Raw genomic sequence first — 23,849 nt, forward strand, 5'->3', positions numbered from 1 at the left:
CAAGCCATCCGTAGTTCGGACTTGACTACTCCTAATGACTCGAGATTTTGAGATTTTTGATTTTTAGATGTTTTTGAATTTTCAAGTATTTTTGAAATATTTTTTTGGAATTTTTGACACGAGAGGACACAACCCTATCATCATAAGGGTACGGCAGACTCCTGAATATCCCGCAAAGGTTGGATAGCATCCTATGCTTTGCGGGGGAACGAACAGGAAAATAACTCGGCAAGGGTTGGACAGCATCCTATACCTTGCAGGAGCGGGTAAAGATCACGACTTGATGAGAGGATGGACAGAATCCTAACCCCTATGATGATAGGAAAAACTCCTGGACTGACTGAAGGACTGACTCCTGTGCTGAAGACTGTTATAATTACTATTTATAATTACTATACAAGATTACTATTCAAAAATACTATTCATAATTACTATTTATAAGTACTATTCAAAACTACTATTCAAAGCTACTATTTATAAGTACTATTCAAAGCTACTATTCAAAGCTACTATTCAAAACTACTATTCAAAACTACTATTCAAAACTACTATTCAAAACTACTATTCACAGTAGGACCTACCAAGTACTATTCATACATCGGCGGGCCCCACACAAACAGGCCCCACACAAGCGGGTCCCACATCAGCGGGTCCCACACAAGCGGGTCCCACACAAGCGGGTCCCACATCGGCGGGTCTCACATCGGCGGGCCCCACACAAGCGGGCCCCACACAAGCGGTCCCACATCGGCGGGCCCCACACACAGCGGGCCCCACACACAGCGGGCCCCACACAAGCGGGCCCCACATCAGCGGGTCCCACATCAGCGGGCCCCACATCAGCGGGCCCCACACATCAGCGGGTCCCACATCAGCGGGTCCCACACACAGCGGGTCCCACACATCAGCAGGCCCCACATCAGCGGGCCCCACACAAGCGGGTCCCACACAAGCGGGTCCCACACACAGCGGGTCCCACATCAACGGGCCCCACACAAGCGGGTCCCACACAAGCGGGTCCCACCACCAGCGGGCCCTACAACCACTGACCAATAGACAAGTGCGGCAAATGGTAAACATAGATGGAAATTTACAGACAGATTTAAGAGCAGCATGCCAAAGCAAGATCTGAGACTAGGTGCAGCTTTACCTTAGATTGAATCCTGATCGATTGATGCTTTTAATCCCCTTTGATTTCTCTTTTAGCTTCAAGCAGCTGATCTTTGCAAAATTCTCAAAATGGGTTGAAAATGGGAGGAAGAACGATGATGACAATCGGACCTCCGGTCAATTTGCCGGAGATGGAGATAATGGAAAATGCTGATTTTGGGTTAGAAGTGAAGGTGGAAAGGAAGGTGATGGTGGTTGAAGTGAAAATGAAATGGGTTTGTTGGTAGAAAATGGGGAAAATCAAAATGAGATGGGTTTTAGATCTAGGGAAGGAGATGGGTAAGATGGAGGAGGGTGGTCGGTGGCGGGAGGGTCGGATGATGGTGGTGGGGAACGGCAGAGGATGGTGGATGAAAGGAAAAAAAAAATGGGGGTTGGGATGATGACTCGGTGGGGGAGTGGCCGGAGTGATATTGCCGGATTCCGGCAAGGTTGCCGGAGCACTCTCTCTCTCTCTCTCTCTCTCTCTCTCTCTCTCTCTCTCTCTCTCTCTCTCTCTGATCTTGCAAAGGGAGGGAGATTTGGGTAAAAACCGAAATGGGTTTGGGCAGAGTTGATGGTTGGTCGGAGTTGGGGCCGGATTCTGGCACACCCGGTCGGAGAAGAGGGTGAAGATGAAAGGGGGTTTGATGGGAGGAGGTGGAGAGGAAGAGGGTGGCTGGCCGGAGTAGGATGGGCGGCTGGCCGGAGTTGGTTGGAGGTGGATTTTCGAAGTGGGTTTTGGGGTACGGTGGCTGTGGAGGAGGAGGTGGAGAAGACTCGGCCGGAATCCGGCGAGGTGGTGGCTGCTGGTGGAGCCGAGGTGGAGGCACGGCGGCTGAAGTGGTGATGCCGGATTTTGGGAGTTGCAGAGATGGGGTTTTGAGATTTTTTTTTTTTTTGGGTTTTGGTTTTATGGGGTATGGAAGGAAGGGTTTCGGTTTTGGGTTTGGAGGGAGGGGAGGATGGAGATGGAGGGGATTTTCGAAGGGTTTGGAGGTGGTGGTGCTGGAGGTGGAGGATGGTGGAGGTGGGTGGAGGATGGTGGAGGTGGGTGGAGGATGGTGGAGGTGTGAGGGGTTCGATGGTGGAGAGAAGAAGAAGAAGAAGAAGAAAGCAAGGTGGAGGTGCGGCCAAAATCCGACGAGTTGCCGGAGAAGATGAGATGGCCGGCGGCTTTTCTTCCTTCTCTCCTTCTCTCCCTCTGTTTTTCTCGTGAGGATGGGCTTTTTTATTTTTTTTGAAGAAAAAATCCTCCCCTCTACCCACGAACAGACCTTAATTTTATGGTCTAGAGATGAGGGGTGTGTTGATTTTGACACCCCCTTGCCTTAGTAAATGTACACCCCCCACTTGACTTTTATGACCATTCTTTTACACTAAAAAGATGGCTCGGGTAATACATTCTAAAATGATATTTGCCCCCTCTTTCTTATTGGACAGCCCTCTCTTGTGCACTTGTGACTACTTTTGTACCCTATAGGGGGGGTGTCTAGGTTAAAAAAAAAGATGGGAAATCAAAAAGGGCAATGATAAACTTGACCTTGCTTTTGCTATGGACAGCCACCTCATTAGTGAATTAACCTTATTTTCGATTGGGAAGGGTGGTCCACAGAAAAAAAAATGTTCAATGAAAATTTAGAATATTTATTAGACCCTTTAGTTACCCACAGATAACCCTTTTCTGCGAAAATAGCCTAATTAGAACACCTCCTAACTAGATAAATCGCTCTTCTCTCAGGATACATTCACCCCCCTTTCTGGTTTACACTACGCACATTATTTTGGCTCGTTCGCTAGGCAAACGCGCTCGGATTTCGACGAAATTTCGCAGGGGCCTTGGTGGGACCCAAAGATAGCATAGGGTTAAGTTTGGGACCCTAGCTCATTGATTTGATGGGGTTTTGCACAAAATTGGAAGGTTTAGGGCACGGTCAAAATGGGGTGTCTACACATACCAAGCGTGGTGGGGCGATAATCTATCTTAAGGGTAGCGATAATCTGTAACTTGCCTCTACCACTAAACTTTTTTCAATTTCTCACTTATTTGGTTTCACTCTTAGTCTACCTTTGCAGATTATATTCAAGATCATCGCCAGTAATTTCATTTTCTTCAGCATTGATACGTGAGATATATTGTTTAAATTGTTGATTTAATCTTTTTACCCCAAATTTTTCCTACAATCTTAAGAAAGATTATCTGGATTAGTTCAACATGGCCGGTGAAGATTACACTCGTCCCGAGAAGTTTGACGGATTGAACTTCAAGCGTTGGCAACAACGTTTATTCTTTTGGCTTTCAACTCTTAAAGTTGCCTATGTCTTGAGCATACCCAAACATAGTCCCGAAGAACTTGAACCTGCTCAATTCGACATCAAACAAAAATGGAAAAATGATAATTTTTTATGTCGTGGTTACATACTTAGTGCCAAGACGAATTCCTTGTATGACGTGTATTGTGGAAAGAAGACTGCAAAAGATATGTGGGAAGCTTTAGGAAAAAAGTACAAAACCGAGGATGCCGGAGTGAAAAAATATGTAGTCAGAAACTATCTTAGAAATGAGATGGTGGATGAAAAATCCGTCTTAGGACAAGTTCATGAATGAGATCCTAGCGGAAGGAATCAAAATGGACGACCGTTTCCATTCGGCGGCCATTATTGATAAACTTCCACCTTCATGGAAGGAATTCGAAAAAGTCTGAAACATCGAAAAGATAAATCATTTTTAGAAGATCTCCTAGTAACACTCCAAATTGAAGAAGAACATAGGAATCGTGATCAAAATGACAAAGAATCGGAACTCCTTTCCAAGGCCAATCTTGTTGAGACTAGTGAAAAGAAATCAAATAGAAATCATGGGACTCATCAAAACAAGAAGATTGAGAAACAAAACCACTTCAAAAGTTACAAAAAGATTGACAAGAATAAGAAGAAAGAGGGTTGTTTCAATTGCGAAAAACTTGGAAACTATGCTAGACAATGTCGACATTGAAAAGCAAAACCCGCTCCTCAAGCCAATGTGATGGAATTTGGGACTGTTATTCACGGAACCGAAGTGAAGAAGCTTATAATCATAGACTCTGAAGTGAACATGGTGTTCAATGTGAGTGATTGGTGGGTAGACACTGGAGCTACTGTACATGTCTGTTGTGACAGAAGTGCATTTGTCACCTATCATCAAGTAGATAAAAGTGAAATGCTTTTCATGGGTAACTCCTCAACGGCTAAAGTCATGGGGAAAGGGAAGGTTGATCTCAAACTAACTTCCGACAAGGTTCTCACACTGCACCAAGTTCTGTATGTTCCAGAAGTCAAAAAGAACTTAATCTCTGGCTACTTGTTGAACAAGCACGGTTACAAACTCGTCTTCGAATCTAATAAGTTTATTCTCATCAAGGGTGGGATGTTTGTGAGAAAAGGTTATGCTTGTGGGGGTCTATTCAAGCTTAATGTATCCATGAATGAAATTAATTAAGTTTCTGAGTCTTCCGCTTATATTGTTGAATCTTATGATGTGTGGCATGGTAGATCAGGACATGTAAATTCACAATCTATCAAAATGATGAAAAACTTAGGTATGATTCCAAATGTTTTCATTGAACAAAAACCAAAGTGTCAAATATGTGTTCAATCAAAATTTAGCAAAAAAACATTTAAATCAATAGAAAGGAATTTAGAAATCCTAAGATTAGTACATAGTGATGTATGTGACCTAAAGAACACTATTACTAGAGGATGAAATAAATACTTTATAACCTTCATCGATGATAAATCAAAATTTGCAATGGTATTTCTTCTTAAATTTAAAGATGGAGCTTTAGAGAAATTTAAAACTGAAGTGGAAAATCAATTAGACAAAAGGCTTAAAATACTTAGATCAGATCAAGATGGTGAATATACCTCAAATGAATTTTCTGAATATTGTAGAAAATATAGAATTATTCATGAGGTGACGGTACCTTATTCTCTACAACAAAATGGAGTTGCAGAAAGAAAAAATAAGACTATAATTGACATGGTAAATGCCATGTTAACTAATTCAGGTCTACCATTCAACATGTGGGGGGAAGCCTTATTGTCAGCTTGTCATATATTAAATAAAATTACCCTAGAAAAATCAAAATGGAACTCCATTCAAGTTATGGAAAGGTAGAAAACCAAGTCTTAAATACCTTAAAGTGTGGGGGTGTTTAGCTAAAGTATGCTTAGCTCCCCCTAAGAAAACAAAGTTAGGATCTAAAACAGTGGATTGTATATTCATAGGGTATGCACAAAACAGTGCAACTTATAGATTTCTAGCGATGAAATCTGATCATAATTCCATAGATGTAAACACTATATTAGAATCTAGAGATGAGGAATTTTTTTAGGACGTGTTTCCTCTTAAACAAACTCGTGTGAGTCAAACTCTAATACCTCAAACAGAAGTTGCATCTAGTAGTCGTGACATTCCTCATATGAAAAATCAAGAACCTAAAGAAAGAAAAAGAGGTAGAGATGAAGGTAACCTGGAGGTAGAACCTAGAAGAAGTCTAAGAGCAAAGAAAGCTACTGCCTTTGGCTCTGACTTTTATACCTTTTTGGTAGAGGATGATCTACCTACTTTTAAGGAAGCTTGTCTTCTTTGGATGCAAACTTTTGGAAAGAAGATATAAATAGTGAAATATAATCCATTATGTCAAATAGCACATGGGAGTTAATGGATTTACCTCCAAGGTGTAAACCAGTAGGTTGTAAATGAATTTTTAAAAGGAAACTTAGAACCGATGGATCTATAGAAAAATTTAAGGCTAGATTAGTAGCCAAATGTTTTAAACAAAAAGAAGGGATAGACTTTTTGACACATATTCTCCTGTAACTAGGATAACGACCATAAGAATGTTGATAGCTATAGCTGCTATCTATAACTTAGAAATCCATCAAATTGATGTTAAAACCGCTTTTCTAAATGGAGAATTAAAAGAAGAAATTTACATGTATCAACCTGAGGGTTTTGTTGTCCCTGGTCAAGAACATAAAGTGAATAAACTTATAAAATCCCTTTATGGTTTAAAATAAGCGCCAAAACAATGGCATGAGAAATTTGATAAAGAAGTGTTATCAAATGGTTTCACCATAAATGATTCTGATAAATGTGTATATAGTAGATTTGAAGGTAATTCTGGAGTTTTGATCTGCCTTTATGTCGATGATATGTTAATCATCGGTACGAGTCTAGATGTTATAAATGACACTAAAAATCTTTTGTCGAAGAACTTTGTCATGAAAGATTTTGGATTGGCAGATGTAATTCTAAGGATTAAGATAATTAGAAACTCAGAAGGGATTGTTTTGACACAATCTCATTATGTTGAAAAGATCCTTAGAAAGTTTAACAAATTTGATAGTACTCCCTTGAGGGTACCATATGATCCTAGTTCAAAACTTAAGAAAAATAAAGGAAAAAGTATATCCCAATTAGAATATTCCATAATTATAGGCAGTTTAATGTATCTAATGAACTGCATTAGACCAGATATAGCTTACGCAGTTTGTAGGCTAAGTAGATATACGAGTAGCCCTAGTCAAGATCACTGGGATGCAATTATCAGAATTTTAAAATATTTGAAAGGCACAATGGAGTTTGGACTCCATTATGGTAGTTATCCCGCTGTATTAGAAGGATATAATGATGCAAACTGGATTTCAGATTCTGAAGAAACTAAATTCACACGTGGATATGTTTTCAGTTTGGGTGGTGGTGTTGTCACTTAGAAATCTACTATGCGAACCTGTAGAGCACATTCCACCATGGAATATGAATTTATTGCTTTAGATAAAGTAGGTGAAGAAGCAGAATGGCTTAGGAATCTGTTAACAGATATTCCTCTATGGTGTAAGCCAATTCCAGCTATCTCTATTCATTGTGATAGCCAAGCTACAATAGCAAGGGCTAAGAGCAGAACATATAATGGTAAATCCAGACACATACGTCCAAGGCACAATAATGTGAGGCAATTACTTTCAGATGGGGTAATTGCAATTGACTTTATAAGGTCAGAAAGAAACTTGGCAGATCCACTAGCCAAAGGACTAGCTAAAAAGCTAGTGGCTGAAACATGAGGGATGGGGTTAAAGCCTGTCAGATAGAATCACCAATAACGGCGACCCAAATTATATGACTGGAGATCCTAAGAACTAGGTTCAATGGGAAAAACAAGTTATTCGAGTGATCGGTGAAAGCACTATACTTAAATTTTCAAGAGAATGAAAGACTTCTCCTGGCCTATCCCTAAGATGTAAATAGTGCTAACTGTAACGATATGGCGGAAGATCTTTGCTCTGAATGGGTCTATAGCTGTTTATAAGCGGGGTGCGTAGTTACAGGTACCCTTGATGGACTCACATATATGAGTGTAGAAGTGGGGCCGCTTCCTATGAGAATTAAGGCTTGTTCTCTAGAGCGCTCATGAACCAGGATCAACGCATTGCCGAAATGTGCTACCCCGATAGAACACAGTTATATTGCCAGTATCGTGTGTGTAATATGTGAAGGTCTGTTACTTAAGGTTCTCAGTTCAAGACGTAGTTCACTTGGAACTTTTATAGAGTGGAATATGTGAACACTAAGTGGAGGTTCAAGTCCACAAGACACCTTCACCCAGTGCATGATATTTCAAAGTTGCCCATATATTATTTTTATTTTTAATTTTATTTGAATTTTGATTCATGTGGGGGATTGTTGGATTTTTAATCATTTAAGCTTTTAATGCTTTCCCTTTAAAGCCTTTTCTTTTGTCTTATGTGAATCAAATTTCAAACGGTTGAAATTTCATCACTACTATGCAATCTTAAATGCCTTTGATTATTTTATACATTTTTTTTGTCTTTATTTTGCAAACGTTGTGTGCATTAAGAGAGAGAAAGAGACGTTGAAGAGTGTTAATATATACACATCAACAGTGTATACAAGACAAGCTCTCTTTTCCTCTTAGGACCAATTACCAATGGGGGACAAACATTAGGCAAAATTATCAACAGGACCCATGCTTTTCAAAAATTATCAATGGGGGACAAAAGAGGTCTTGTCAGTAAAAGTTGGACGAAAATGCCCTTTGGCATTTACAACACGTATTGACCTTGGTTTTTCCTTCTTCCATCTTCTTTTACTTTTCCATTATCACCTTTTTGATTTTTTACCCTACCAGTCATCTTCCTCCTTGTTCAGCCACCATTGTTGCTGGCAAATCTTGAAAACTTGAATGTTGAGTTCTTACCATCTATCTCTTTGTATTTAGGGTTTTCCACTATTTTTCATTCCTCTGTTTCTGATTTATCTTGTTTAGGGTTTAAGCTATTTTTTTAGGGTGAGTTCTGGAGATAATGCATGGATGGCTTCACTCACTTTTTTGGAAGACAAGTGGTTGTATAAGAAAAAGGAGATGTAATACATGAATGGATGGCTACACATTTTTTGATGTACTTAAAAAAAATTTTGTAATACACAAATTGGGATGTAATACATGAAGCACATTTAATGAAAACAACATTAATTTCTTTTGTTATTTCTATCATGAGCGGAATTGTAATGCCATTAGAAGAGTTGCTATAGGTAAGGGGTTTTGTAGCAGAAGGGGTTTATCAACTCTCTGGAACGGGGTTAGTAACTCTTAAAAGTAGGGTTATCAATTTTCGAATGGGCTTATCAAGTGCTTGAAAATTGGCCGAGTTCTGGAGTTTTGGAAGAGGGTTTTCAAATCTCTAGGAATGGGGTTATCTAGTATAAAATGGGGTTACTAATTTCCGAATGGGGTGATCAAGTCCCTGAAAATTGGCCAAGGATACTAGAGTTTTGGAAGGGGGTTTTCAAGTCTCTGGGACTGGGGTTATCTAGCATAAAAAATGGGGTTACCAATTTTTGAATGGGCTTATCAAGTCCTTGAAAATTGGCCGAGGGTACTGGAGTTTTGGAAGAGGGTTTTCAAGTCTCTAGGATTGGGGTTATCAAGTATCAAAATGGGGTTACCAATTTCCGAATGGGCATATCAAGTCCCTAAAAATTGGCCGAGGGCACTAGAGTTTTGGAAAGGGGTTTTCAAGTATTTGGGATTGGGGTTATCTAGTATCAAAATGGGGTTACCAATTTACGAATGGGCTTATCAAGTACCTTAAAATTGCCCAAGGGTACTGGAGTTTTGGAAGGGGGTTTTCAAGTCTCTGGAGATGGGGTTATCCAGTATCAAAATGGGGTTACCAAATTCTGAATGGGCTTATCAAGTCCCTTATGAACACGTTTTTACTTCCTGTTTTTTTCACTCGTTCATTTTCACGTTTTTTTTCTTTCTACCATACGATTCATCTTCCTCATCCTCCATTGAAAGTGAGAAGGAGAAATACAAAATCCTAAAACAAATGAAAAACAAAACCTAGATATAGAGAGAGATGGGAATGAACTCACGTTTCAAGTTTTCGAGCTTTCCCTCCTCCAATGATGGCTAAAATGATGAAGAAGATGACTCGTAGGGCAAAAAAAACAAGTTGAAAATGGAAAAGTAAAAAAAAAAAGAGGGAAAGAAGAGAGAAGAGAGAAAATTGGAAAAGCAAAATGTGTTGCTTAAGAAAAGGGCATTTTCGTCCAGCTTTTAATGACAAGACCTCTTTTGTCCCTCATTGATAATTTCTAAAAAGCATGGGTCATGTTGATAATTCCACCTAATTTTTGTCCCCCATTGGTAATTGATCCTTCCTCTTATACACACGTTTTCCTCTTCTTGAATGTTCTATTCATTCTATTCTTGAGTACTGTTTTGAAAGTTTCAATCTTTTCAAAGCTTTGCAAGTTTCTCTTTTAAGTGGGCAATTTGTTCGCCATCAACCGTTGTTCGCAAGGTCCGAGCCGGTGCGTGCACACCGTCAAAGACAAGTATAGTGGTGTTGTATCCTGGAGATAGGTCGCAAGTGAACCCGATTGCATACCAAGCATGATGGGGGCGATAATCTATCTTAAAGGTAGCATTAATCTATAACATGCCTCTACCACTAAACTCTTTTCAATTTCTCACTTATTTGGTTTCACTCTTAGTCTACCTTTGCGGATTATATTCGAGATCATCACCGGTAATTTCATTTTCTTCATCATTGCTACTTGAGATATATTTTTCCAACAATTACCTTTGTGATGCATGCGATGAGGAATCCCCTTCACATATTTTCATTCACTGCAGGGTGGTTTCTTTTATTTATAGCTAGGTATTCAGTTAGTATGGAGTCAATTGAGTATTTTCGATTTCAATCATAAAGAATAACAAGTCTTGGCTCTTTCAGTTTGACACTGTTGTTCCTATCACCTTTTGTTGTCATTTGCATTATTTGAAAGGAGAGGAATTCTCGCATTTTATAAGACTTAGATTCCTCTCTTGATCAGATGCATCGGAATATAAGATAAACAATAGTCGTTTGGGCACTTCAACACCACTCTTTTTCAGGGTATTCGGCAGATATCATCAGACATTGCATAATTTTGAGACGTGGTGCTCCCAAAACTAAAGTGGTAGCGAGATGGAAATCCTCTCCTAGAAACGTCGTAAAATTCAACGTCAATGGTTGCTCCCATGGCAACATAGGCAAGGCACTTGGAGGTATTTTAGGAATTCATTGGACAATATCATCTGTTCCTTTGTGAGTTCAATTGGAATTACTGATTCCACAGAAGCCGAGGTCCGTGCAATGCACTGAGGATTGTCTATTTTCATCACCCAGTTAGAGGGTAGTTTGGAAGTGGAAAGTGATTCATCTAATATAATTTTGCGGCTCAAAGGAACTTGCGAAAGGACTATCCAATTTCTTGGATGAGATTAAAGATTTGTGTTTTCATGATACCAAACCTACCCTACACTAGACGGGTCCCACATGGTCTCACACCTTAGCAGGCCCCCACTAAGGGGCCGTAGCATTCCACCATGCTTCTGCATCTGCCGTCCAGCGGCTCACTCTGTGACGGCTTTCACTATGGCATATTTTTTAAGTAGCCTTTTTCAAAGGTCGCTCCTTCTGTGATGGCCCACTTTGTGGTAACTTCACTCTGACGTAGGGGTGCAACTTGGGTCGGGTCAGGTTGAGCTTTTGCTAAAAAATGAATGGGAATTAAACCAAACCCAACCCGATTTTAAGGTAAAAGCTCAACTCGAATTCCCAAAAATCGACCCTAGTTGCACCCGTACTCTGATGGCTTTCACCCTGACATTTTATACCAGGTAGCCCTTTCCAAGCAATTCTCTCCACAAATCACCCATTCCGTGAGTCGAACACGAGACATGGTGGTTGCTCTAAACGTTAGGTACCTAATCAATACACCAAAAGCTCCAGAGCTGATGGTACATGTTTGACTAGGCCCTTAAGCATGTCATATACCAGACTAGGTCCCACCTTGTCTCATACCCAGGTAGGACCCTCTCAGGACCGTAACACAATCTCTACCGCCCGAAATGCATTTTTAATCTTTTCTTTCTACTGAATTTGGCATCTTTATCAAGAAAAAATATTTCAAATAACCATAATGCTAATACAATCTCCTTGAAATTATACCCATGCCCATATATTCAACTCGAACTTAGAGTCAACTAATTAACCAGGGTTTAAACGGGCAAGTTCCTCTTCCTCATACACAAATGTATTTACATGTGTATTACATTAAACTATATTTTAACATCTTTTATCATTGTGTATATATTTTATCAGTGTGTATATGTTATTAGATAAAATAATGCACATGTCTCCCTTCAACATTTTTATATGCAGTTTTCTCTTTTCGCTTGGCATATGCCAATGCTTTCTTAGTCTTTGTAATTGCTTCTTCCTTAAATTAATCCCCCTGTGTATGCTTTCCACCATCTGCTTCCTCTTTTTCCTCTCCCAAACCTCCAATCAGACATCTAAAATGCTCGATTCCTTGGCAAAAATATTTTCTTATTTTTCTGTGCAACTTGCTGTTTGCACTGATTGCTGGTGTTCTACTTTGATCTTATCTAGGGTTTCTTCCATTTCTGTCTGCTTTGCTTCTTTGCTGCATCTAGAGATCAGACTCTGAGTGATAATTCAACATTTGAAGACAGGTATATGAAATTCAAGGCTCTGTGTTTTGGAGGAATTTGTGTTTTTCTCTTTTTTATGATCTGTAAAGCGGTGAGATAGAGGAGAAAAGTCGTGTATTGGATCATACTTGTTTTAAGGGCTTGAAGGTTTGACTGTTTGTTTCTAGTTTTTACATTTGAAGAGTTCCATCTTTTCGATTTGGATTTGTTGTGTGACTGAATTAGTTAATAGAAATGGGTTAACAGTGGATTCATTTTGTCCTAGATAAAAAATAAACGAAAAGGCTAGAAGAGTTACTAGATCTTTGGTTATGATCTGAGAATCTGGTGTATGGGTTTTGAAGAATTATCGAGGAAAAATGGTTATAAGAAAAAATCTTCTTACAGAGACAGGAAGAAAAATTACAAAGACTGATTGAGTTTAAGCTCGTGTTTGGATTTTATTCACTCTATTGATGTTTTATGCTGTTGGATAATTGAATCACTGATTTAATATGGGTAGTAGAACTAGAAACTTCGTCTTACTTTAGAGAAAAAAGAAGAAGAAGAAAACACGAAGGTTAGAAATAGCTACTGAGGAAAGGAAAGAGAAATTAAAGGCTGGGAAACAAGTGGTGGGAGAGAATAGATGCGAAGATGGCAGCGGGATTGCAAACCGGCCCCAGTTCTTGCTACCTTAATCACGTCCTCCCACCAGAATTATACTTACAGAGGTCATCACAATCACAAGTACAAGAGACCCAGATCACCAACACAGAAAGCTCCCCAGAAGAAGATCCAAAACCTAATACGGGTGACCGGACAACAACCTCTGGTGCACCTTCCTGCGGGCGGCGGGCCCGTGGCCGTCCTCCAGGGTCAAAAAACAAGCCAAAACCGCCAATTATCCTTACCCGCGACAGCCCAAATTCCCTCCGGTCGCATGTTCTTGAGGTCTCCACCGGAGCCGATGTTGTCGAATGCCTCTCGACCTATGCCCGCCACCGTGGCCGAGGCATCTGTATATTAAGTGGTGGAGGCATGGTGGCAAATGTTACTTTGCGCCAGCCGGCGGCACCACCGGGGATGGTGGCAACTCTCCATGGGCGGTTTGATATACTTTCGCTTACTGGGACGGTGCTCCCATCCCAGGCTCCGCCTGGGGCCGGAAGTCTTACTATATTTTTGGCGGGTGGGCAGGGGCAGGTAGTGGGAGGGAGTGTTGTGGGGCCGCTGGTGGCGTCAGGGCCAGTGGTGTTAATGGCGGCATCGTTTGCAAATGCAGTGTTCGAGCGGCTTCCATTGGAGGAGGAGGAATCACCGGTGCAGGTGCAACCGGCGGCGTCACAGTCATCGGTGGTGACAGGTGGAGGTGGAAATGGCCAGTTGGGTGATGGTGGTGGGGGTGGTGGTGGTGGTGTTTCGTTTTATAATTTGGGGGTAAATATGGGGAATTATCCATTCCCTGGGGATGTTTTTGGTTGGGGTGGGAATGCTGTTAGGCCACCCTTTTGATGATATGATGATGATGAAGTGGAGCTGGGATTGTAGTTTATGAGTGGGAGAAGGTTTTGATTTCATGAGGGTTGATTTAGGTTAGATAGCTTTGACTTGATGAATAATAAAAGAATATCTGTTTTTTTTTCAAGAAGAAGAAGAGATGGATATAAGGTGAAAGCTGCAACATGTACTTTTGTGGAGCATTAGGGTTTCTCAGAGTAAAGCTTCTTTAGAAGAAGAATCTGAGATGTTGAAGAAGATGAGACTGTCGGCTTTCAAAAGAATGAGATGATGACAGGACTCATGTTGGAAGGGATTTACCAAATTTAGAGGTCAGTACTCATTCATGTACAAAGCTTTTAGATTCCTTATTCTTCTTGTTCTCGTTCTTTACTTGTCTTGTTCTAATTTGTAGATATAATGTAAAAGAATTGCTGATGCACATTTCTAGGGTTGCACTCTTGCTTCATCTCATGGGTATCTCTTCATATAAAATCCTTAATTTCTCCTTGAATAGAATTCATAGCATTGCATCTTGTTAAGAAAACAAAAAAAATGAATATTCTCATGAGTTCTTTATATAGTTTCAAGCAACCTGTGTCCTGATATAAGAGAAACCCTACCCTATGTTACGAACCTGATTCGGTTCGTAACGGATTTGATCTTCTTAGAGGGAAGATTAGCCTCTTGACCCACTTCAAGGGAAGGGTCGTTCCTCCTTTACTATGCAAAAACACAATTTCGGAATAAATTTCTTCCTTCCTCAAAAAAGGCTACGTACAAGTTATTTGTAGAAAATACATAATCTAGATAATCCTTATTTTAAGACTCCTACACATCACAAACAACTACAAAGCAAATCCTACCAACTAATAAATCTAAACCAATTTATTCCAGCCCAAGTGGGGCCCATAGAGGCACGTACACCTAGGGGTGTCAACGGATCCACTTCGGGTCGGATCCACCTATGTGACAGTCACGATCCATTCAAATTCCTTATCGGTCAGGTCGGATTTGGATTGTTCTTTGGATCCTAGTTTCCACGTCATGATCACGATCCAATTTAATTCGAACCATCCATCGAAGTGTCCTATTATGTCCTACTAAGCTAAGTAAACAATTAATTTTTTAAAATAAGAGTTAGAATGACAGTCTAATTAGAATTGCAGTCCACTTTTAGTGTGCCTCTATGCATTTTCTTCAACTAAATTAAAAATTTAGCTATGTTTAATCTATGTGTAAAATAATGCTTGTAAACAATAAAATTAATCAAAATTACATACACGAATATAATGTATAACTATTATCAAAGAATATGATGCATAACAATAACATTCAGTAATAAAGAATGATGAACAAATAATATATTCGTGACGGCATATATGTTCAATAGACTAGTATAATGAGACTAAAAACTAAGAAAATGAATCAAGAAAAAAAGACTCATCATGATAATTCTCATCAACATGACACGGAACCATCCAAAAATAGTATTGCTCTTCTAAACCATTTCTAAATAGTATTTCATTAAGTGATAAGAGAGGTTTTGACCAAACTAACCTTCATAGAACGGTTAGCGTTAACAAAATTTTGGAGGGTATTTTTGCAAAACATTTCGGATCGTGGCTATCCAATGGGCATCTGTGGGGTGCCCATACCCCATCCGAAATTTTTCTAATCCCATATTTGATGATCCAAAATATGCCCATGGATCCTATTCATATGTTTAGATCCCGTTCATTAACGTTCGGATTCGGACGATCCATCGGTCCGTCTGGATCCATTGACACCCCTAGTAACACCCTAGTTTTCTATGTTTCAAAAACTACCAAGTAACATGTATGTCCTTCCATGTGTGGCTTTTCTCCTCTCTGTTTTTAATTTCATTTTTTTTCTTACGCCAATAAGGAAAAGAGCTTATTAATTTCAACAGTGAAAAACCTTAAACTCCTGTGTCATGATAATGCGTAAAAAGAGAAAGGTAGTGCAGATTTATCTGCTACTCTGCTAACGTCCTATTTGTTGACCAAGCGTTACACCGGAAAAAAACAGAAACTTCCCTTGAGAAGATATTAATTTGAGTCAGTCAACATCGGTTTTTCAGCTCTTTGTGTAAGTTTTTAGGGAAAAGAATTTGTAGCTGTTTCCAAACAAGAAAAAGGGGAAAAAAGAGAACCCTACCTGACATGAACTGGAAAAACGTAAGGAAACGTGAGTCTGCAACTTTGGAACATTGGAACTTTGAAACTTGGAGATACCATTATCTTGCAGGTAGTCTTCTTTTGAACGTGGGCTCTTTTCTTCCTCCATGCTTCTACTAATATTTGCGTTGGCTTATTATGTTGGAGATAACATAGTCTCCTAACCGGCTTAGGAAAGCAAGAGTGTTTTTGGATGATTTCTAAAATGTTGGGACTCTCTTGTTGCTTCTTAGTTAGACTAGCACAGAGACAGACAGAGATGGAGAGATTGGGACTCTCTTGTTGCTTCTTAGTTAGGCTAGCCCACAGAGAGAGAGAGAGAGAGAGAGAGAGAGAGAGAGAGAGAGAGAGAGAGAGAGAGAGAGAGAGAGAGAGAGAGAGAGAGATTGATTGGGACTCTCTTGTTGCTTCTTAGTTAGACAAGCATAGAGAGAGATTGGGACTCTCTTGTTGCTTCTTAGTTAGGCTAGCAGAGAGAGAGAGAGAGAGAGAGAGATTGGGACTCTCTTGTTGCTTCTTAGTTAGAGTAGCATAGAGAGAGATTGGGACTCTCTTGTTGCTTCTCAGTTAGGCTAGCAGAGAGAGGGAGAGGGAGAGAGATTGGGACTCTCTTGTTTACTTCTTAGTTAGCCTAGAGAGAGAGAGAGAGAGAGAGAATTTTAGGTTAAGAATACACAAGTTCCATTAGGCCTAAGGTATTCTCATACCTAGGCGAAGTGAGAGGTGTAAGATTCAAAGATTTTACTAATTCTTGAATGAATTACAAAGAGGATCAATGGTGCTTATATAGAGCACTTACATGATGAACATATAAAGAAGAATATAATAAACATGGAAAGAGATTAAGTGAGAAGGGAAAGAGATAATTTAAATCTAATCTAAAATCCTAATTTATTAAGCTTGCTCCATCCAACAAACTTTCCTAATCTTCCACGAAGATGATCCAACAGTGGGATCTTCATACTCTAACATGCCCCCTCAAACGTATGTGGATTGAAAAATCAACATATGTTTGATTACAATAAAAAATTCCCCAATATGAAAATAGAATCCTTTGATTTGAAGAGCACCGGTGTATATTGATGATGAATATCTCCTGATGTTGTTGCTGAATATCTAATGATAACCAATATTGATTGCCGAAGAAGACACTGCTTGTTGAGTCACAAAGAGGGCTTAAAATCCAATAGATCATAGCCTTAATGGGGCTAGATGGGCTAGTAGAAATGGGTCACTATGGACCAATGCCGGAATGGGTAAGAAATGGGTCAAAATAGACTAATGTAATATCTTGTGCATGTTGCTCATAGAAGGAAGATGATTTCTCTCTTGTTGATGTAGGCAATCGAGACAAAACATGTAAACTTGTGTCTTCATCATGTGGCCCGCACTGTTTATAATTTTCATTTTGTATGTTGAGATCGTGTTAGGCCGGACGGATTTTTTAATAACATATTGAAATACACTAAATCCCAAAATATTTAATCAAAGCATGAGACATTTAACGGCCTGGACAAAGTTTCATGCATTGCCTACAAATAAAAACTGTTAGAAAAATCATTTAAAACATGGGATTTGCTAGAGACCATCGCAGAAGGCATTTCCCCGATGGGCTGTTGCATGTGAAAGCAGCCACAAAGGCTCACTTTTCAGCAGATTTTGTCCTCCTTCACGAGGTGGCTGCTCTCACATGCAACAGCCTATCCTCAAAATGCCTCCTGCCATGGACGCTAGCAAATCCCTTAAAACATATGTCACTCTTCAAAAAAAAAAAAAAAACTGATATAAAAGTATCAAATCTTCTGAGATTTGACCAGTGAATCATGAAGTGCTTGATTAATCAAAATTATGATAGATTAGGATAATCTTTATTTATCTGTTTCCATACTTATCTTAATAACTTTCTATGTTTATTCCTTGAGTGTTCTACATAAACACTTTTTAGGGCTCTTTGTAATCCATACAAAAATCTCATATAAAAAAAAACCTCTTCATTTTCAAAAGCCACTGCAAAGCATAGCTAGTATATTCATTTAACTTAAGCATAGCTAGTGCAAAATCTCAGATTTAGCTAGCGCAAAATCTAGTATATTCATTTTCTTGATCATCGACCTTCCGTTCTATCACCTATAGTTCCTAGTCTTGAGGGTGTTGCCTTGAGTGTTATTACGGACACTCTTTTTGTATGGGCATGCAAGTGTATTTTCATCTAACTTAATCATGCATCATCAAAATCTATTTAGTTTGTTTAATGAAAGTTGCATTTAAAGTCAATTTATATATGTTGTTTCAAAACCTTGAGCCTTCGAGCCTTGCATTTTAAAACCTAACCTTCAAACTCAAAGATTTTCAAACTATCATTATAATTAGAAGCTTCATTTCTCATTTTTCCTCGTTACGAATTCTTCTCTCTCGTAGACTTGATATATATATAGATGCCTCTCCTCAGTTTTATCCCTTTCCTATGGATCTTTTTGGTTGCACAATTTCTGTGTTTTACTAGGTGTTTTGGTAGGTTTTGGGGTACCATGTCAGCTACTAGTGGTGTCTAGCTAGTTGCATGATTTGATTCAAACCACTAGGAGACTACTTGCTTTGTATCCCCCTTGTAGGTCCATGTAGCATGACTTAGTCCCCCCACCAAACTACTTGAAAAAAGGTTTTTTCCCTAGTAGTCTTTCGATTTAGCACTCCTATCTTTTTCTCTCTCTTCTTTCTCTGCATATTGGTAATGACACCCCTACTACCCTTTTATTTTGCTAGTGTCTCTCCACACCAAGAAACTATGTATTTCAGTTGACAACCAATCACTAACACTACTCTATGAGTAGACTACTTTGTTGCTATTACACCTGATAAGTATTTCAGTTTTAATTCATCGCTGCTCAACAAGGCAACTATGTGCAACCAAACAGACTCTATATGTTTTCGATGATCAAAGTAATGCAATGAAATAACTGAAATTTGTTAGGCACATAAATCATGTCAGATACAACACTCATGCACATGAGCATGCAACAATAGTTGCAGCTGCTCACACACACATACTCTATTCTCATACCTGTAAACAGTTATGCAAATCCAAAAACTAGAAGCAATAATATATGCCTGAGTGTTTGAGTGTTAAAAGATGGGGGGAAGACAAAAGGGAGATGGAGAGGATAGCGAGTATACTACAAGTGTTGGCGTCCTGCTACATTAAAAGATCAGGGTAGACAAAAGGATTTGGATCCAGTGTTCCAAATCATTCTACAAATTGATTGCATCCAATCCTGTCAATGGCTAAGACACTTTGATTCCTTCCTTTAATACAATTATGAACTCCATGGAACTTTCTTGGTTCCAAGGCAACTTCACCAAAACGTTTTCTTTTAGTTCAAAATGATCAATATGTAGAATCGACACAAGTGAGGAGGGACTCACATCTGATTAGCTAGTTGGTGACGCAATAGCTTACCGAGGCGATGATCAGTAGCTTTGAAAATATGTTTGGTCCCATCTGCTAGAGCTTGAAAAATTCCCAAGGGACCAGCATATTCAAGTAGTGATCAAGTAGAAGAGGTGTTTTTGATACATTACTCGCAACAATTGGAATTGATCATGATATATCCGATCCATGCATTATATCATCAAAAATGGATACAAAATTTTTTCTGCTACTTAGTATCTGCAATGGGTCCAAATAAAAGACCTGCTCAGGACGACCATCTAATTCTCCGGAAAGGATCAGTTGAAACCCCATAGTCAATTCCGGCTCCACCCAGAGTAACATTTGCTTGGACGACGGCCTGGGATAAGATCCTTGCTGTTGATCTTCTTCGTAATCGGCATATGTGGATCATGTATCATTGTACCTTATGCATGGAAGCTAGAGAAACAGCTGGTCAACCACATATTACTTCTTTGCAAAACCACCAAGTACGTATGGCATAAAGTCTTGTGCAAGTTTGGATTATCGTGGATTCTCTCATGAAAGCTATCGGAGCTCATAGAAGGATGGTCTTTGGTCCCATTTGTTGTGGGTCCAGCCCATGTAGGGCCCACACTAACACATCGTTTCCTATTCTTAATAGGAAAGATGAGTTTTCGATAAAGAAAAAAAAAGGAAATAGTGCCGTGTGAGTGTGTGCTGTGTGTGTGAAAAAAAAAAGGTAAAAAAACGAGATTAGAGAATAGAAAGAAAGAGAGAGAAAGAGACAGAGAAGAGAAGAAGAAGAAAACTAGGGTTTTTCTTGTGCTATTTTTTAGGGGTTTTGTGTGGGATCAATACCTAACGTTTGGAGCGTTTCTTCCTGGAGATTTTCACCGCGCCGTTGGATCCTCTAGTTGCACGGAGACTTCGCGAGGATTTGAGCTTCTTCGACTTGAAGATCGAAGTGGGTAATTTTTTCGTGAGAAAGTAGGTTTTGTTGTTCGCAACAAGGTAACCTTTTATCTCTCTTATTTCTTTTATGGTCTCAAGTTTTGGGTGAAAAACTTGAGAAAGAGACGTTATATGACTTATTTGATTAGTGGAGGGTTTTCCATGTAAATCTTTTGTGTGATTGCTCTCTTGATTGTTTGATTATTTTATCCACATATTTATTTGCTTCGTAATTAGAGTGAGTTTTCTTCGGCAAAAAACCCAACACCATGGCACAAAAGAGCTAAATCCTATAAAATCCTATATTACTAACTACGATCTGGGTGCTATTGAAAGAAAGGAACGCGAGGGTTTTTGAAGGCTTGGTGAAGTACGTCTCACTTCCTCTTTGTCAAGATTCTAGTTCTAAGCATCACTTTGGTAAGAACGTTGCCTAGCTTACGATTTGTATCAATGCATGACCTATGTCAGAGATGGTTAGAGCTCTGTGACAATAGGAAAATGAGGCAGACCATAAATTATGATCGGGTGTCATGTACTGAGCAGAGGTTACCTGAAGTTGAATTTTAATGGCTCCAGTTTGGGGAACCTTGGGTTGACTGGAGTAGGCAACCTTCTTAGAGATAAAAGCGGAAATCCGTTATGGGCCTATTCAGTTTCTATTGGGGTCGCCGAGTCCAATGAGGAGGAATTTAGAGCAGTTTACTAAGGAGTCAAATCGATCAATCAAGAGCTTCTACACAAGGTCATAATAGAGGGTGACTCTTTGAACGTGATAAGATGGTTGAAAGGAAGCATATATGGCTCATCCATGGCAGATTACTTGGTGGATTGGTGAGATCATGGATCAAGTGGTGGGATCCTCCATTGCATTTCATCGAGTAAGATGATCGGCTAATAGTAGCCTAGGCTAGCCTTGCCGAGAGGAGGTCTCAAGGACAGAGTTGAAAGTTTTTTAATTTCTTCCTCCATGATCTATTTTTCCTTCCTGTATGGTTTTTCTTTTATTCTTTGAATGGTTCGATCTTCTCGATCAGCGGGGTCTGTTTCGTTTGTCTATTAATTCAATTCTTTACGAATAAAAAAATATGCATGCTTGAGTGTTTTCGTACTCGTGACTTTTCTTCTGTCCTTTTATTATTTCATCACATTAATAAATACAGTTATATGGAATGAGTTTTATACCAATACAATCGAGCTTATAATGGTCTATCTGCAGGTTTTTAGAATCTTTGATATGTTGAAAATTAATGTCCTTTCTCGAGGTTTCATTCTAGATATTGCTAATTCCTTGGAAATGGGTTAAGAGTTAATGTCTTTTCTAGATATTTCTAGTGTGTTAGAAATAGGTTAAGAGTTGATCTTTGGGATTGCATTGCAGTTTTCACATGTATGTTAGTTGTAGTATTTTTGTATGAGTTCCCGCCTATAAAATGTATAAGTTGAGAAAACGACTAGGTGAAGAATATCAATCAATGAGCGATCAGTTCTAAGGCCCCCCACACGGGTACATGTATGTGCGATCAAGACCGTTGATCATGTTATAAACATCATGAGACAACCCACATGGTCTTCGTCGCATGCTGAACGGACATCCAATAACAACAAAAATCAATGGTTTAGCTTTGTTGGCGGAACCCTAAAAGAGGCTTTATGAATCAATTTCTTAGTCTCATATGATCAAAGGTGTACTCAACAAAATTTGGCCGACCGTGTGATCGCCAGACGGACCAACAGATCCAATCATAGAAGGCGAAGAGAGTAGATTTAGGAAGGAGCCTAAAAACCAATGTCATTTTCTCATTTTCCATTAGTTGATTAAGTACATGAATTTCCACTATTTTTCAGGATATTCATTGTTAACAAATTCTCTTATTTGCAATAAAATATATTGTCATACTCAAAAACTGATTAAACATCAAATCACTCACACAAAATCCTACTTATCATGATCTTTTAGTGCTAATCTGTAATTATAGCACTGATCTTTTTCTATATCAAGTTTACAAGAATTCCATTGACTTGAAAATTCAAATTTAACTCAAAATGGGAGGGGCATGTGTTGGGGATAAGAATTATTCATTTTTCATAAATTCGGCCTTGCTTAAACAAAAATTCCTTCTTGGACTTGATATTGGCACCTCTTGTTCTTCTTTATACAGCCACCTCCTATTTTTCATATCCACAATACATCTAACCAAGAGGGATTTGAAGCCGTTCGGATATAGGGAAAAGAAGGCCTAGAAAAGGGGGAATCAATATAAAAAAGTGGGGATGCCAATATCAGCTACCATACTTCCTATGTGTTAAATATGTCCTGTTTTTAGAACATTTATTTTTGAATCTCTAAACCTAATAAGTAATTAATAACCATTTGGACATTCCTAACCTTCATATAAAGACAAACAAACCCCAATTTTGGTAGGCATGTTAATATTACAATCACGACGTAAGCATGTTTAGAGAGCAACTACATGGTAAAAGACAATTTTTGGGTCTTACAGAAGCTAAGAGGAGCATTTGTGTAAAATCAAGACCGTTGATCTTGTCGAACATCGTGAGCCAACGCACAGTCTTAATCTCATTTAAAACAGACATCTCATGAGCAAGGTTAAAGGATCTCATCAGCAAGGTAAAGGACTACAATAATCAACGGTTTAGATTTTAATTGTAAAGCCTGGATTGAGAGCTTAAGATCATCCAGTCAAGGCAAAATCTACTCTGAACAAAGATTTCTGCTGATATTTATTGGAAGTGGTTGCATTAGCGGAAAAAAAGGGTCTTTGGGTCCCTTGTTTTGACATGGGTGGTCCTATTCTTCTTAAACTTTGCTTTTATTATTGTCTCTAGAAATACCCGGCAATTTATCAACAGCCCATGGTTTTACCTTTCTATTCATTTTGGAATACGTTTCTTCATTTCGTTACTTTTGTAACATTACGAATCCAATGCATTTAATAATTTTTTATTCCTTGCTTCATTCTCTGTACGTTTTCACTTTGATTATTTTATTAATGGGAAGAGCCGTTAGGGAAGGGGATATATACACCTCTATACTGTATACAAGACTATCCTCTTCCTCTTGTTGGAACTACTCTCACGAGAAAGTCTCTTCTATTCCTACTGTTTACTCTTTCAAAAATGTTTTGCTACATGTTTCAAGCTTTTTAAGATTTTGCAAGATTTGGTTTATTTGGTCCAATTGTTCGGCATAAACCTTGTTCGCTAGGTCTGAGCCGGTGCGTGCACACCGTCAACGACATAGAAAGTGATGTTGTATTCTGGAGATAGGTCGCAAAAGAACCCGATTGCATACCGTTCGTGGTGGGGCAATAATCTATCTTAAGGGTAGCGTTATTCCGTAACGTGCATCTACCACTCATCTCTATTTCAAATTTCATTATGTTTCATTATTTATTTGTTTTGGTTTTTGCTAACGAATTTGAGATTTAGATTCAAGATCATGAAAGGTAATTTCAATTTCATTTTTCCAGATTACATATTGAATAGATTGTTGAACTAATCTCCTTGACCCCAAATATTTTATCCAACATGTTCACATTTTAATATAAGATGAATGTGATT

At 39.0% G+C, this 23,849-nt stretch overlaps 1 pseudogene across 5 annotated transcripts in view; it reads left to right on the top strand.

Annotated features, from left to right (window-relative positions):
* Positions 1-23,849, top strand: part of LOC143850471 (AT-hook motif nuclear-localized protein 25 pseudogene) — a 35,255-nt pseudogene extending 11,406 nt beyond the window's left edge. For 2 of the 5 annotated variants that reach the window (XR_013235994.1, XR_013235993.1), the window contains one exon: positions 23,494-23,849. The product of XR_013235994.1 is annotated as an AT-hook motif nuclear-localized protein 25 pseudogene, transcript variant X5 (transcript). Of the gene's footprint in view, positions 1-12,159; positions 14,175-23,493 lie in introns of those variants that run through there. The other 3 variants (XR_013235991.1, XR_013235990.1, XR_013235992.1) reach the window with 2 other exon arrangements.

Source organism: Tasmannia lanceolata, unplaced genomic scaffold, assembly GCF_043159265.1.
Source record: "Tasmannia lanceolata isolate RefF3 unplaced genomic scaffold, GAP_Taslan_0.1 ptg000003l, whole genome shotgun sequence".
NCBI classification, from domain to species: Eukaryota; Viridiplantae; Streptophyta; class Magnoliopsida; order Canellales; family Winteraceae; genus Tasmannia; species Tasmannia lanceolata.